The sequence below is a fragment of the Periplaneta americana genome, chromosome 8 (assembly GCF_040183065.1).
Source record: "Periplaneta americana isolate PAMFEO1 chromosome 8, P.americana_PAMFEO1_priV1, whole genome shotgun sequence".
Taxonomy (NCBI): Eukaryota; Metazoa; Arthropoda; class Insecta; order Blattodea; family Blattidae; genus Periplaneta; species Periplaneta americana.
In genome coordinates, this window is record NC_091124.1 from 30745444 (window position 1) to 30762877 (window position 17434).

Genomic DNA, 17434 nt, shown 5'->3' on the forward strand with positions numbered 1-17434 from the left:
TTTAGACTTTTGAGCCACTTATTTCAATGAGATAAATATTGTCGTTTGAGCTTTTGTATATTCAGTCAGCCAACACAGCTGGGTAGTATTAGAAATACACGTATTTAAAATACAAATTCAAATGAGTTGTATTTTATAATTTGAAATTATTTTCGACAGTAGACCTTTTATATATTTTTGTTGCTTGCATACATAAAATTCATGTATTTTGTATTTGAACTACTCGAAATATATATTTTAATTTCGACTCTGCGCGTTTTTTAAGTTTTTCACTCTGACTACTAAAGTAATTGGATACAGAATATGTGTGTAAATCCACAAACGATTAGGGAAAATTCGAGAATTTTACTTCAAGCAAGTAAAGAGATAGGTTTGGAAGTAAATCCCGAAAAGACAAAGTATATGATTATGTCTCGTGACCAGAATATTGTACGAAATGGAAATATAAAAATTGGAACTTTATCCTTTGAAGAGGTGGAAAAATTCAAATACCTGGGAGCAACAGTAACAAATATAAATAATACTCGGGAGGAAATTAAACACAGAATAAATATGGGAAATGCATGTTATTATTCGGTTGAGAAGCTGTCAAAAATCTGAAAATTAGAATTTATAAAACAGTTATATTACCGGTTGTTCTTTATGGTTGTGAAACTTGGACTCTCACTTTGAGAGAGGAACATAGGTTAAGGGTGTATGAGAATAAGGTTCTTAGAAAAATATATGGGCTAAGAGGGATGAAGTTACAGGAGAATGGAGAAAATTACACAACACAGAACTGCACGCATTGTATTCTTTACCTGACATAAATAGGAACATTAAATCCAGACGTTTGAGATGGGCATGGCATGTAGCACATATGGGCGAATCCAGAAATGAATATAGAGTGTTAGTTGGGAGGCCGGAGGGAAAAAGACCTTTCGGGAAGGCGAGACGTAGATGGGAAGATAATAGTAAGATCGATTTGAGGGAGGTGGATACGATGATGGAGACTGGATTGGTCTTGCTCAGGATAGGGACCAATGGCGGGCTTATGTGAGGGCGGCAATGAACCTCAGATTACAAAGACGACGGCAATTTTCGTGTTTTCGACGAAACCGTAAGTAGAACAGACAATAAAAAAAACGGAAAGAAAAACAATCTATTGTCTACTTTGGAATATGAGCTCATACAATTTTCAAATGGCAAAGGGAAGTCCTCAGTGCTCTAAACAATATTATTCGCAAGTGAAACAAGCTTTCATCAAGTAATATAAGTCTATGTTCCTCTGCGCCTGTAGGCAGACTATTCTCTTTCGCAGGATTTATACATCCATCAGCAAGGGAATTTTTATTTAATATTTTTTAATTTTTTTTTAAATGGAACAGTAATTATCAGGTTTAGGATAATTTAATTGCTGTTTGGAAAAAGGAAGAATGTCCGGGTATCCTGTTTAGATAAAGCTAATGGGTGAACTGGACCGGAACGTATATTATTCAAATAAACGAATGGATTAAACGTTAAGAAACTAGTTAGCGAAAAATATTTCGTTCCACGTTTTTCAATAATCCAGCAGATATACAATTCATGGATTTTATCAAGACACTCCCCCACTTTTCCTACAGAGCTGCGCACGAGATCGGATGAGTCTACATACGAATTATAGGGGAATGGGTTAGTTTTTGTCTTGAATTCGGTAGACACACGCCCGACGACCTTCCTTTCTACTCCTACCCCCTCTACACAAACGTTGTTCCCGTACTGGACATCGCGAGTGTCTTGACAAAATGCATGAGCTGTACTTTTATATTAATACAGAAAGTCTCGAACCATTTTTGAGTAAACATTGGAATTAATTTTTCATTGTTTCAGACTAATGTACACTAAACGGCATTTCTTGCAAGTTGAGAGGGCGCGAAGACATTCTTTCCCCCCTCCCTATTCCCCAAATACCGTTAGCGACCGAGCAGTAGCTGTTACTTCTTATACCTGCACCCCCTACGCTGTACACAGAACAAAATAAAATATTTAATAAAGTACACTAGGGGATATAAAATGCAGCCATACAGATGTTTGACAATGACTTCTTTCAGTATATTTTAGTGTCATTGTTATAATATTTTCAACTGGCTACTAATAAAATTAACGAATGTTGGTTTGAATGTTGGGGAGCGACACAGTGCAGATTGTCCCAGTGTGTATGTCGCAGTGTAGCAACTAGCGGTGGAGAAAACATTTATCTTTTGCTCTGAGTGGTTTGAGATTTGTTCCGTCCATACAGTTTACTTCGTAGTGTTTTGTGAATATCGGTATAGGAAATAGTGTACATAGTGTAGTGTGAATTTCTTATATAAGTACATAGTTTTTATTATTTAGGCTTAGGACCGTATTTTACCGTAGTTTGTAAATTATTTAACGAACATTATGGCTTCCAGCAGTGTTATAAAACATAAAAAAGGTAAACCAATGCGAAGTGGTCAGAAGAGATGTGTGTTAAATTTATTTCAAACGTTATGTGCTGAAAATCCAACTTACAATTTAGAAAAGGTGGCTGAGATGACGGGGAAACTAACGGAAGTGGGAAAAGCAAGTGTTTATCGCATCAGAAGAGAGGCGAAGATGAATGACAATAAATTAAAGAGTCCGGTGAAATTTCGCAAAACTGTTCCACTATTAGAAAAATGCGACGAATTCACAAAATCAGCAATACGATCTAAAGTTCACCATTTCTTTTTTCGTCAAGAACTGCCAACTTTAGACAAAATATTAGCTGCGGTGAACGGTGTTGAAGATAATAGTGATAATAACCTACCAAAATTCTCGAGGTATGTTAATTTAAATTAATTCTTGATTTCCGCACAAAACAGATTATGAAAATCTATAAAAATATTTCTAGTTCTAATTTTATTATAATGCATGTCATAATACAGGCTTTGTATTATAATGTTATTATTCATAATTATTCCACTTAAATTCACTGCATAGTACTATAATTTGTGTAGCTGAACGTAGAAACGCATTACTACTGGTTCAGTAGACCTATGCCTATTAAGATCGAAATACTTAAATTTAATATGTCAGTTGTACGCCTGTTTTAGTATTTATTTCTTCTTACGTTACAAGTAACTGTCGTATATTGAACTCATTAAATATTTTTAATATGCAAATTATTGATATAGACAGTAATAAAAATAGAATTGATTTCTTGGTATAGACTTCGAAATATAGATTTTGACACTTTGTATTGTAAGTCAATTAGTCGAACGTTTTTACGACAGACTGTAGCATCTTCCCCTTCACTGACGGTAGAGAGTGTGAGTAGAGGGGAAAGCATCTCAACCAAACTGAAATGGGGAGTAGTATGCTGAGTATTGAACAACGGGTGCTATTGTCGGTGCTCGATTGTGCATTTTAACATATGCAGAGATGCAACAGGAGTTTACATATAAATTCCGAAAACCGGCGCGAATACAAGCAAACATCCGACTGTCAATAAATTTCAGAATACAGGAAATGTTGCCGATGAACCACGTTCTGGTAGACCTTCTATGCCCGAGAAGCCATCGAGAGTAGCCCTCAATCATGGAATCATCGTCTAAGTAACCAGCTAGCCAAGATCACACTTTTGAAGATCTTGAAATTCACAACTAAAAATCAAGCCTATCACATTCAGATGTTGCACAAACTAGATGACGAAGATTATGCAGTTTCTTAGGCAATGTGTTATGATTAGATCTCGGACTTTTAGGTCCTAAAAATCTTAAATTAAGTACCTAAAATAGGTTCTATCACAATTCAAAATAGGTTCTAAAATTACAAAAATATGTGAACAAAAAATGACATTATTTCATTTCCCATTACAAATTAGCCGAAACATTTGGCATTATTTTATTGTACATGTCCATAATTAGAGCCAGAGTAAACAACTAACATCTTTTCTAAGTTTTCCATTGAGAAACTGCATCGCTTCTCAGATAACACCATCTTATATGCCGAAAATGAGCATTCCACATCGACTGATGGCACCAGAGCATATTTAAATGTTGGTATTAAATGCAAGGGAACAGCACATTCATGTTCAGGTGTCTTGTCAGCCAAGATGTCAGCAACTGTGCGGAGAACTGTCAGTCCTGGGTTTTTTTGAAGCACTGATTTGAGTTTTTCAGAAACTTTTTCACCAACATAACCAGGAACCAAGTTGATTTTTTCTGTCACCTCTTCTATCGATTCCAGTTGCGTGTAGACCGGTTTGCCTGAAGACTCTAGAGGATTAATAATGGGGACCAGAAATACATAATGTGATTTGATGAATGCAATATCCCGGGCAATTTTTGGGTCCTGCAGAAGTTTTTTTAGCTGAAGTAATGCTCACTGCATCCTCCCCCAGTTTCAAAACAAAGTTCTTAATGTCCTCCAAATGATTTCTGTAATATTCCAGTGCCTGTAACCATGTTCCCCATCGAGTAAGAATAGGTTCTGGTGGAAGTGGCACATTGGGAAGTTGCTCTCGAAATAATTGAATCCTCGTAGGTGCTTTAATAAAAAACCTTTTTAATTGTGGAAACCAGCTTATTCACTTGTGGATATTCAAGCCGTATCGTTTCACCTACGCGATTCGTGGTATGGGCAAGACAAGTAATATGGAGCAAGGCAGGGTAAAATACTTTAAGTAATTTAACGGCAGCAATCATGTACGGGACTGCATCAGTGTAGATTACTAGCTGCGATTGTTGTCAAGGCACGACTGGCATACAGAATTACACAGCGTTTACATATTACCAACTGTAGAAATTGGAAAATGTAAAATTAGGTAAAAATAGTTTCTAACGTGAAATTAGGTATTTGTAGGTTGTATAGGACCACCATTTTCGAACATATATTTCCATAATTCGTATATATATACAACTTTTCTTTTGTATATATCATGAGGAACAAAATAGGTTTGTACCTAAAATCCGAGGTCTAGTTATGATTTAATTGAGGCCAAATATAAATGTACGACTTGGGTTTCCAGAAGCCACTGTTTATGGTTCTTCCAGTTTTGCAGAAGCTACCATAACACTTACCTGAACATGCTGGAACAACTTCTTGAATTACAGCTACAGCAGGATGACATTGTTGACATCATCATGTTTCAGCCAGATGGAACACTCCCTCATTTTGCGTTAATTGTGAGAACATACTTCAACCAACGGTTTCCCAACAGATGAATAGGCAGAGATTCAACACAAAACTCAAAACATAAGATTATTTAGGGCCAAATTAAAGCAGTACCTAACTTCTCACGCCTTCTGTTCTGTAGGTGCATTCATGACATTCAATAACACTTCATGAAATTGATATTGTAAATCTCGTCTGTATTTTCATCTAGACTGTGACTATAAATTAAGATTTTATAATAGTATTAAGTTTTTTGACTTGTTCCATATTCTAGCTGTAAAGCAATGTATGAATACCATGGAATGTTAATAAATACAATACAATGCAATACAATACACAAGTATGGCCACTGTCATCACGTTCACCTGATTTGACTCCTTAAACTTTTTTGCTTGGGGTTTATCAAGTCAGGAATGTACAGCACCAAAGTAAAAGCTCTGCAGGACCTGAAGAATCAAATTCCAGAAGCATCTGGAGCAATTTCTGGCTATATGCTTACGAATGTCTTTAGGGCTTCATTCGAATGTTGGAAACAGTGATTTAAATGGATGGCTGTCATGTTGAACTACGATGGATTACATATATACAGTTCCCGCAAAATGGAATTAGACGACCCTTGGTGATGCGAAAGTCTGAATTCTATAGCGCGGTTCACATGATATCGACGTAATCCTGCATGAAGACATCTGACAGTGCATGCGTATTTTCGTCCTATTCCAAATTACACACCAGTCAAAATGTTATCAGTTATCTGTTCATTTCTGGTACAGATCCCTGATTACGTTTGATTATTTTTTTATCTTTTATGAAAATATGAAAGGAACCGTGTGGAAAAAAAGCACTTTTCGTAGAGAGAAAAGATAATGTTATTATAAAATGATAAATATAGAGCAATGACAAAGAGCACAAGGACCACGAGAAAGATAACAAGAACCACGAAAAGGACAAATGTAAGGACCATGATAATGATCACGACAAGAACCAGGACGATGATCATATTGACTATGAAAAAGAGAACAAGAACTACGATAAGGACCATGGTGATGACAACAGGAACTACAATTTTATCATAAGGGCTACGACAAGGATAAAGACGAAGACAAGGACAACGTGAAGAACCATGGCAAGAGTCACGACATGGACCACGACAAGCGCAACAATAAAGATCACAATAAGGACAACGATAAGGATCATGACATGGATTACAAGGATTACCATAAGGTGCACGACATGGACTATGATATGAATCACAAGGGCCACAAAAAGGTCACGATAAGAACCAAAACCACGATAAGGACCATGACAAATACAACAAATACCACAATAAAGACCGTGAAAAAGGCAACAAATACCACGGTAAGGACCATGAAAACGACAACAAGAAGCACGATAAGTACCATTGCAATAAACAGGACCGTGATAAGGACGACGACAAAGACAACAAGGATCACGATACGGAAGATAACAAATACAAACAAGAATAACTAAGAGGATAAGAGCCATGAAAAGAACAAAGACAAGGACCACGATAAGGATCACGACATGGACAACGACAAGGATCACGATAATGACCACGACATGGACTACGATAAGGCTCAAAATGATCACGAAAACACTTTGATAAATACCATGACAAAAACAAGGACCATGGTAAGACGTGAACAAAACCAAGAGAAGTATAACGAAATGGACCACGATAATGATCACGATATGTGCCACGACCAGAACAACAATGATCACGATAAAGACCACGACAACGGCAATAACATTGGCCACGATAAGGACCACGATATGGAGCACTACAAGGACAATGAAAATTACCACTAAATAATCACGAAAAGAATCACTACAATGACAACGATAAGAATCCTGATAAGGGCCAATACAAGGACAATAACTGACCACGATAAGGATCACGTTAAGGACGACTACAAAGACAATGACCACTATAAGGACCACTACATGGACAATGACATTGACCACGACTACAAGAACACTCGCAATGACTATGTTCGTATAGCATTACCTCCTCCGTAGTGATGCGACCACATGTAGGCTTCTACAAATGCACACCACGGCGTCCTGTTCGCAACTGAATTCACATCGCTCTCTGTGCGTTAACAACCATAGCGCCTACATAACACTGTCACCTAGTGATGCGACCACATACTATGGATGTCATGAGAGATACGATATCTCGTGATACAAAGCCTAATTTTGAAAGAAAAATATTTATGACTTATGCACCGTCCTTCCTAAGGTATAAATGTTGCAATTTGTTAAAGGTGTATAAGTTTGCTGCATTTGTTATTTTATTACAAGTGAACTAATTTGTAAAAATTAAACTATTTATCAAAAGACAAGTTGTTTTGAAAGGTCCAGAGATAATTATACTCTATAGAAAAATTACACGTAACAGATTAGGCCTATTTATAGTTTTCTTCTTCACAAATTCACTTCCATGGATTCATATCCTTTTAACAAATTGCCATACATTTGTATGCGAGGCCCACACAAGATACTTAATTTGTATGTATTTCATGTTATGAGATTTATACAGAAAGACATTTTATCGGAGCAAGCATGTAACATTTAAGAATGTTTTATTTAAAAAAATGACAAAAAGCTGTGAGCATAAGGAACCAGTTATATTTGAAAAGTTTTGACATTTTCATGGAAAAAATATTCTTTTAACGAGTGGATTTGTGCGTTCCAACTTTATAACTATTCCTTGTAATGTATGTATGGAACGAATAGTACAGGGCCTACAGGAGCGCTATATGGTGAATTCATAGAAATTAACATAGGCATAAATTTTAATAATCAGAATCTGTTATTCATTTATTAACAAATCAGTGTTAGGAATACAACAAAGCATTGGAAAAATCGCTGTATATAGGCAAACTGCATGATCAAACACTTTTGTGGAATTTGAAGGTCATATTGAGGCTTGATTTCAGATAAATTGGAATTTGTATTAAAAATTGTATTATATAATTTTAGTCTACAACTTATCAAATTATCAAACTTTATACAAATAGAGAATTAATTTTCTGTCATATCACATTACGATATTATTACCACGAATATTTTCGACTTCTGTTGTGGAATATTGAAATAGTACAGTAGGCCTATATTATTTACAAGGAAAAGCCGAAAACGATACATTACAACCTCGCAAGATATCTCTCAAATAACATTATTTTCGTTTAAATTTTTCCAAAGGCGAAATTTGAAAAAATTGAGGGATAATTTTTAAAGAGAAACTGTTACTTAATATCTACCTATATATCCACTTCTAATTTTTGTTTTTAGTTCAATTTTTACTCCTGATGACTTTATACACTGAACAGATAACAGAAATCCCACTTGGGTTAAGCGACTAGCGGTCAATAGTTGAATGGATCAACCGTTATTTTTTGGGCCGGGTGAATTTTCACACAAAAACAATTAGGCCTAGTTTCGAAACCTTCTCACCACCAGTATGTGGTAAGAATGTTTGTGGACCATTAATACTTTATAAATTTCATTACACATTCATACTGAATTTTATTTTCGTAAATACAAATATATGAAGACATCAACACAATATATGAATACATAATTTAATACACTGAATCTGTGGAAAATTGAAGGCATCTTTGTGCTTATTTCCTACAATTTATACATGAGTGAGATCACTTTAAGACGTGACATTACAAATCCATAAAATGTGAGTTTTCATTCATATCTGAGGACACAGTAAATAGATAGATTTATTGATATAGTTCACGAAAGTATAAAACTTAATAATTTAACAAAAGATCTATATACAAATGTAGTTCTATATAATAAATATACAATTTCCTAAACTAATTAATCTATCGCAAATCTCAATAATTTATTGGTTCAAACTTGCACTTACGTCTTGTTTTAGTGCATGTTTAAACCAATCGTGATAACCCTTAAGACTTTAAACCTTATTTATTTGCTCTTTTTCAAAATTTAATTGTAATATTTAGGTCTTATTTTACATAATAATTTATTATTCCAATTAGGTGATCAGATGTCGACATACTGTAAGTCATGAACCTGAAATAGCTTAATCGGTACATTCCATATATAGGTTAATCTTTCTTTCTTGCAATATTTTCATGTCAGCAGAAACGTTTGCGTAAATTCTATGAAGACTACCGCATACCTGCTTAAAAACAAACTTGACAAGTTGCTTACATAATCAACCTCAATTTAGTTTCATCATTGTGTCGCATGTACTCATTATCGATTCATTGCTATTATGATGACTAATAAATTTATTATAAATGCATTCTTATTGAAATTAAAATATATTAGTTAACCAATTTATAAAGTCAAATTTTCTTCTGAACTTTCACTAATTAATATAGCTATCGGAATACATTAATAACTACCTTAATTCTGTATTTTCAATTGTTTTATTGTTATTTTAAAAACCTTGACGTAATTCTATCTTATTTTCAAAACCTGTCTTCTTATCTTATTTAATTAATAATAAGTTTTTCTGATTTTAGGAAAATTTAATCTTTGCTGATGCCTATCTCTTAGTAGGTAATTTCGTTCAGTATCTATAGTTTTGATTGAATCTACTTTATTTCTGTTAGAGTTTCTATTTGTCATTTTACCTCTTATTAACTGTTCGTCACCTGCTTCTACTTCATCGGTCGGTATCGCACAGCTCCTCCAAATTGTAGCACTTCCTCTCGCGCACCCCGGACTACCAACGGCCTGTGGCATTCTTATTAATTCATCTTCACTTGCGCTGACTTTGCCGGTTGATCCACAATCACTTCTCCTTGTTCTATTTTCACTTGCGAGCCTCAGACTACCCTCACAGGTCGATCTCTCACTCTGTGCCCCAGCTCCCCAAACAGCATCTTCACTGATTCCAGCCTCTTCTTCCATACTAGGTTTTCCTTCTTCACTCTTCTTTCTTCTAAAGGGATCTGTGAAAACAGTGCTGTCTAGTTTACTTAGGTATGCTCTAAAATCATTCACTCCCGTAAGCTCATCAATTCTTCTATTTGTTATTTCTGATTTCTTCTGCCCACTTGAATTACTTTTCTTATCAGTCCTCTCTACGCTTCTAGACTTTCTGTTTCGTGATGCACTTATGTTTACTTGTGGTGTCGATGATGCTCTATTTCCACAAGTCTCTATTTCGTTATTTCTGTTCTTGTTGCAGCAACTGAATAAATCCCCAGTGAATTGATTATTTAAGGATGAGGACACAGTAAGAAATTTCATTTATTGTGTATTTGGATTAATAAATACAAGAAAATATGTTACAAACTGCAGTGTGATTTCCAGACAACAAAGTAATTGAATGTATGTGGAATTGGCAAAAAGTTTATCATCATTTCTATAAATGAAATGATCCCATTTCCGTGAGATTTAACGTGCTAGGACGCTTGTCAGATTCAAAAGGAAATCTATAACTTAGGCCCTATTAGAAATTTGCTGTAGCCTATATAATTCACTTTCTTCCAATATAAAGTTAAGTTGTAAATTCATTAGTGACTGTTTAAAATATGCAGGCTGTAACAGGTATAGTTATTAAGTTACTGATGACAATTTTGTTACATTTATTTCGAAATAGACCACTTTTATTAGAATGTTATAACTACTGTTTAGTGTGTGATTTAAAGAAACAAATGATTAGTTATATCTGTTATAAATAATAGACAACAATGTTTTTCTGTATATTTATAATTTTTATTACCTGTTCTGAAAACATGTAAATTTTTTGACCTGCATACGTCTTTAAAATCTGTATCCTGCAGGAAAAGTTGGGCAAGTAAAAAAAAAAAAGGCATAGAACTTCAGCTAATTTCTCAAAAAGTATAACCGATAGCCAAAATGTGAAAACTGACTTCGTTAACCAAAGGATAGAAGTATCTAATAATAGCTTAAGCACCTAACAATACCTTCTTCAAGGTCACGTGCATGCGCCATTTTTGGTTCTTTCGCACTGAGTCACGCGACTTCATGTTGATAGTCTATAACTCTATATCTATATCTTCAGATAGCAACGTGGTAGGATGGTGGTATGCAACTCAACGATTCGCCTGAACGGTATCTGAACAGAAAACGATAAATTAGTAATGGGTAGTAAAAAGTTATAAGTGAGAATCCGAAACAATACGTGATTAAAATCGAAATTTCTAATACTTTGTAGCTAAAGTCCATGTCAGAATACAAGACAAGAATAGAGCTCTAAATGAATCGAAGTCAAATATTACCAATGCCGATCTATGCAGGACTTTTAGAGGGGGGCAGAGAGAGAGAGAGAGAGAGAGAGAGAGAGACAGAGAGAAAGCCGAAGCTGCGCAACTCGGACAACCCCCCAACTGAGCACCTCTGTCGAAGTTATTGGCCCTTGTCCTTGCTCGTTTGGCTAGTAAGCGAGCCAGTGCTGCTCATCGGAGTGACTACTCCGCGGAGGAATCGGAGATTACGAATAAAGCTCTCCACCGGTGATCTCCGGTACTACCGTAGGTGGAACAGGGGGCATAGGGAGGGATGCGGTGGTTCGGAGCGAAGCGACAGCTCAAGGACGACCGGCGCGTACGGACTGACGGTAGTTGTGAGTGGAATAAAATGGCACCAAATCGGATATCCATCGTATGGAAATTCTTTAATTTAGTTGAAGGTAATAATAAAGTCGCACGCTGTAAACTTTGTGGGCGGATTTAGTCTAAGGGTGGTGAAACGTCGAATTTGTTAAACCATTTGAAGCGATCGCACAATCACGAACTTGATGAAAGCGCCGACAAAAACAATTACGTAAGACATTTGATACGATTTCTTTTTAAATTATGTTAGTGCTATTGTTCCCAAAGGCCCACAGTATAGGAAAAAGTCTTGAAATTTCTCTAAAACGTAACTTTCGAGGCAATAAAAAACATATGAAACACTTAAAAGACACTGTTTAGACAACTTGATTTATACAGTACTTTGCTGTTTAGACAACGTGAATTATATTTTACTGTTTGGATTAAAATATTGAGTTCCTGAATGAAACTAAAGAAACATGTGGTAATAATATAATTACAATTATCCTTAAGTTGATATCCGCTTATATTTTTATTACAGAGAAAGAGTGTCGCGTTTTAGAAGAGGCAGTTCAATTACTGACACCCTTTAACACAATAATCACAATCCTGTCCGGTGAAGAATCTGAATAAATTATGTTGGACAGTAAACTTTAACCCATTGATAACCCACGTTTCTTTTGTTCCATTCTGAAGCTCCCTTAATATATTTTACGTTAAACTAAACCGATTAGAATAATAATTGACAAACACTGTTTGCGATTAAACGAGAGTTTCTAGGAGAACTACAGTATAAATGTTTACATTACCTACTGAATGCTTTACCTCTGCGTTAGTTTGGAGTTAGATTGAATGTTATTAATTTAATCAATGACATAAAACTAATACGCTTTTCCACATATACTATGAATTTCAAAACTAGAAAAAAATCTGTCACCTAACGTAGCACTTCAAGAAAAAAAAACCGAAGAAAGAGAGAGAGATTAACATAAAAGAGAGAATAAACAACAACAAATTAGAACTTATTTTAAAAGATACGCGGATGTCAGCGGACTCGAATCACTACCTGATCCGATTAAAGGAATGCTCAGCGGAAAGTGTATGTCTGCGCCACAGCACATAGGCCTATACAACCCGCGCGGCATCAATCGGAGATAACCGGAGGTCTCCGATTGAAAGCGCGCAAACAACCGCTCCGGAGAAAACCTAATCATAAGCAGCACTAAAGCGAGCTGTGTTTTGCGTCATAAGAAATAAATTTAATCAGAAGCGTGTATAGGAGGGGAAGAGGGAAGAGGGAAGAGGAAGAATGAAAATAGCTCATAGTTGAGGGACACTCGTCAAGACAATATATTTAATCATGACATTGTTTAGTCAACAGACGTAGTGATTAGTAACGGGACGTGTGGAAGAATATTGTGTTTTAATACGGAGTGTACCGCGACATGATATGAAGGAAGTGTTAGGTGTTATGACTGCGTGACCTGACTTGTGCGTCTCAGCCCGTCTATAGTGATAAGTAACTTGCTCTTAATCTATCGCAGTGGTCGTCAGAACTCACTGAAATGGGTAACGGGTATGAAGTGTATCACAATATGTACTGTCGTGCAGAAGGGGGAGGTAGAAAGCATACCCGCCATCACCCACGGATACACACTAGTGCCTCGCTTATCCGCAGGTAAGAGACGCTATCCCGAGGGTGCACTGTGCTGATGGCCGCTGGTCTATCTACAGCTTGTCCAAGTCAAGTCTGCGAGTGGGGATATCGGGATGGAATGTAGAGGCAAAACACAGTTGCCACATAGGTCACTTGACGCTCAGATTTCAACGTGTGCACAGCGTTTAAAATACACTACAGAGCGCGCGGATTTTTTGTCCTTGTCTTCAGATAAAGGCAACAGTTACGCTGTCTCCCCCTCATGCAACTTTCTCTCCTATGCCCACGCTTGCCAATCAGAAAGCCAAACCTCACTGTCAAGCAGAAGTAGAAGTACAGTCTATTTCAAAGCGTCTTAAATTGTTACCGCTCTATGAACTGAAGCGCAGTAGGAAAAATTTGCTGTCATATGAGACTGTACTGGTCTCCTCTCGTTACCGCCTCCCTTCACTACAGAACTGCCTCCAACTTCCCCTCTCGGCTCGCAGACTTAACTAGGTCGAGCTGTACTTACTTTTTAGAAGGGCCAAAATCCCTGAATCAAGCTGTAGGCCCTGCGCGCGAAGTAATGGATATGAACACTTAATACGATTCAATAGAAGCAAACACACATACGGTACCGAGTTAGCAAACATCGGTAAATCCCAACTAAAAGTAAGAAAACACAACACGAATGAACCTAAATGAAATGACAATTCAATAATTCTACTATAGGCTACATATATACTGTCGGTCACTCAGGAGAAGACGAGAGCGGACTGAGGGGGAAGGGATGTGAACAGATAACGTAAGACAGCACGTCAATATTTGTAATGTAGTAAGCGGAAACATTAGGTCTCCTTCTGTTCAACTTAGCTTTATTTCCATAGGCATTGTTACTCATGTTTCTACACGAGTAATAATCTGGATATTGGGATGCTTATCTGAGCGATGTTTGTAATAATCAACAGCGATAGTCAAGAAGGTCACATTCTTGCCCCTCATCTTCTCCTGAGTAACGCACAGTACATCGTAAGTTCTAGAATTCAATAATTCTACTATAGGCTATATACATACATACATACATACATACATACATACATACATACATACATACATACATACATACATACATAAGTAATAGAATTTTATTTATTAAAGGACGTTGATCCAACATGAATGCATGTGCACACAACCCTGCAGGTAACACGACATAACCTACCATAATACAGTATTTTTAGTTTAAGCTTTAGAATTCCGAACAATTCCATTATATATATTTTTTTTTCAGGAAAACTATCCATACTTTATCACCATATCGAAACTCCTTCTATAAGCGTATGCATCATGTAACATCACTGTTATCCGAAGTGGACTTGGAAAATTTTCACTGTTCAAGAGTTCGGCCACTTTTTTTTTTGACAGCAGTACATCGTTCCACACAAATTAATTTCACAGATTCCTTGGCACGCCTTGATATACCAATGAAGTACTTAATGAGTTTTCTTGGAAACGTTAGCAGATATCTTATAATAAAGTATTTCACACACAAACAACGCAGTACTAAATGAATGGCCATAGAGAATTGCGGAGAAAGCAAATTTCATATGAGACAGGGTGAAGACAAAATAATCAGAAACTTCCTCACTCAGATCGGCGTCTGGGATGCGTATGTATCTGAAAGCCTCTATACTCATTTTTACAAAATGCTCCATAATTCCGGCCTCAAGCACACGTCGTATTATTCCATTCAATGAGTCTCTGTATGGACTACCTATCGGCAATAAGAATGTATACTGATCTGTATATTGTCGGTCAGTGAGGAAACATATTTCAGTTTTTCTTCTAGGATACTTCACCTTAGTGTAGTAATGCACCCATAGGTTGTACGTTAGAGTGGAGTAGTTCTTACTAGTAAAAAGTCCTTTTATACATTCCGGAAATGGATAACATCCATCGAATTTTAAATTGGGAATGTCACTTATAAGTTCCAAGAAGTATGGTGCTAACATATCTTGTAGGCTCAATTTTATATTAGCATCAAGGTACTCTTCAGTATTAGTCACCGCCTTCTCTAGACCCGGATCCACCAGGAAACTGGTAAAGTACATCTGGAACAAGTTCCCCATAGCATAAGCATACCACACGCACATAATGAACAATGCTCGCAGTATTGTCGTGCGAGGCATGTCTGTTACGGACACACCCAGGTGTACGGCCCACATGTTGTACAAGCAGCTGCTGATACTCTTGTAGGCTGGTGATTCTCTGGACACAACTTTCCTTCTGGTCTTGGCTAACACGAAAATAACGAGATTAAGCAGCAGAAATACCACCAGCATTGCAGTCCAAGAAGCAACGTCAAATATTTCGCCGAGTTTTTCAATTCTGGATCTCTGACTAGGACAAGTCACAAATAACTTCATTTGTGAATTTAAGATAGGAGTTGTGTATTCTACATCACAATAACCTAATGTTGAAAGTGCTAAGAAACCGAATCCTACGTCTGATGTTACGTTCATCAACTTATAACAAAGATCCCAGTTCCCTGATCCCTCGTGTGTGTTTGGAGAAAGGTAAGCAATGTGCAAGCCTAGTTGATCACACACTATCTGAAACATATCAAATTCTGGTCCTGTTATATTATAATTAATCTCGCCATCTACGTCCGTGTAATTGCCTATCAACCAAGCTAGTGGCTCATGTGCAATAGCAGAAACTCTCAATTTCCTGCCTCTAAATTTCGTGGGAATTTTATTAGGAAACAAGTGACTGTTACCAATAAATCTTCCTTCATTTTCTCCCAACCACTGATCAAGGAGTACAATATTTTCAATAGAAGGTACAGCAGACTGGAATGGAAACCAAGTGTAAATATCAAAGGTAGAGTGAATAGCATTCCGTGTTTCTTTATCTTGCTTGTCGTCTACGTTTTGCGTTGGAATTACAACAAGAACATCAAATATGTTCCACTTGTTTAAGAGGTTTTCAAAAATTTGTAACAGGAATTCTTTGAGAGGAACAGAAATATGCACGGGCATCACCAAAAGGAATTTCCCTCTCTGATTTATATATGATGATTTTGTCATCGCCATCACTTGATTTTTAATTACCTTAGTGATGTCTCTTTCATCATCAGACCACGCAAGAATAATATGGTACTGCGGAATGTTGTCTCTAAATTGGAGTATATATTTAAACTGTACGTTTTGATGATCATGAGAAGGAATAAAGACCTTCAAGTTCCAGAGCATTTCTTCATTTATAATTTTAAACATAAAATCGGACGTCGCAAGGTTCTCAGTTTCAAAATTCATTGAGGCCAATTTATGTATGGGAGGACTTGAAATTCTGTCCGGTAGAGAAATCACCATTCTTCCAGGTGGGAAGTTCTGCACTGCAATGCTCTTGACACACAACGCCATCTGATACTGGTCCTCAGTGAGAAGGCCATTCTGGTGAAGAGAATCTGCTGCTTGTGTGAAGAATGCAGTCAGAATCCATGTACGAACCCAGGCCATGTCGTCTGAAAATTAAAACTTCACTGAATGTTATCCATATTGTTATGTAAAGCGCTACCGATTTAATCAGATTTAGAATATATATCAAAATAATTATTTTACATAACTTCTAATATTAATAGACAAATAGACTAATTCCTCAAATTCTTAGTCTTATGTAAACGTTTGGTTATGATATCACGAAGCCATTCAATAAAGTAGAGAACGTGTTACAGATATAGAATACTATTTTATTTATTAGTTTTGGAACCTACATGTTTTGAATACTGTACGTAAATTGTCGCCCTAGTTATTGCTGAATGTCTCTGTGAATGGTACACGGATTTGGAATTTCGTAGGATTATATAACATGTTTAAAAAAGTAATTTCTTCAAAATCTAACATGTTTCCATAAAAAATGGAGATACGAACATGAAATACTATTAACAAGTTACAAAATTAACAAAATTGCAAAATCAAAATGGCCTCTACTAAGAAAAGCACAGGACAAGCATCAATTAAAAAGTTGTTTTCTCAGCCCTATTACTGAATCCTCTCTCACGTCTTTTCTCGCACTTGTTTTATGGGTT

The 17434-nt window shown here is 36.3% G+C and overlaps 1 protein-coding gene across 1 annotated transcript in view; it reads left to right on the top strand.

The window, feature by feature from the left end:
- The window catches only part of rad50 (DNA repair protein rad50), a 394123-nt gene that overhangs the window by 128368 nt on the left and 248321 nt on the right, over positions 1-17434 (top strand). The window lies entirely within an intron of this gene.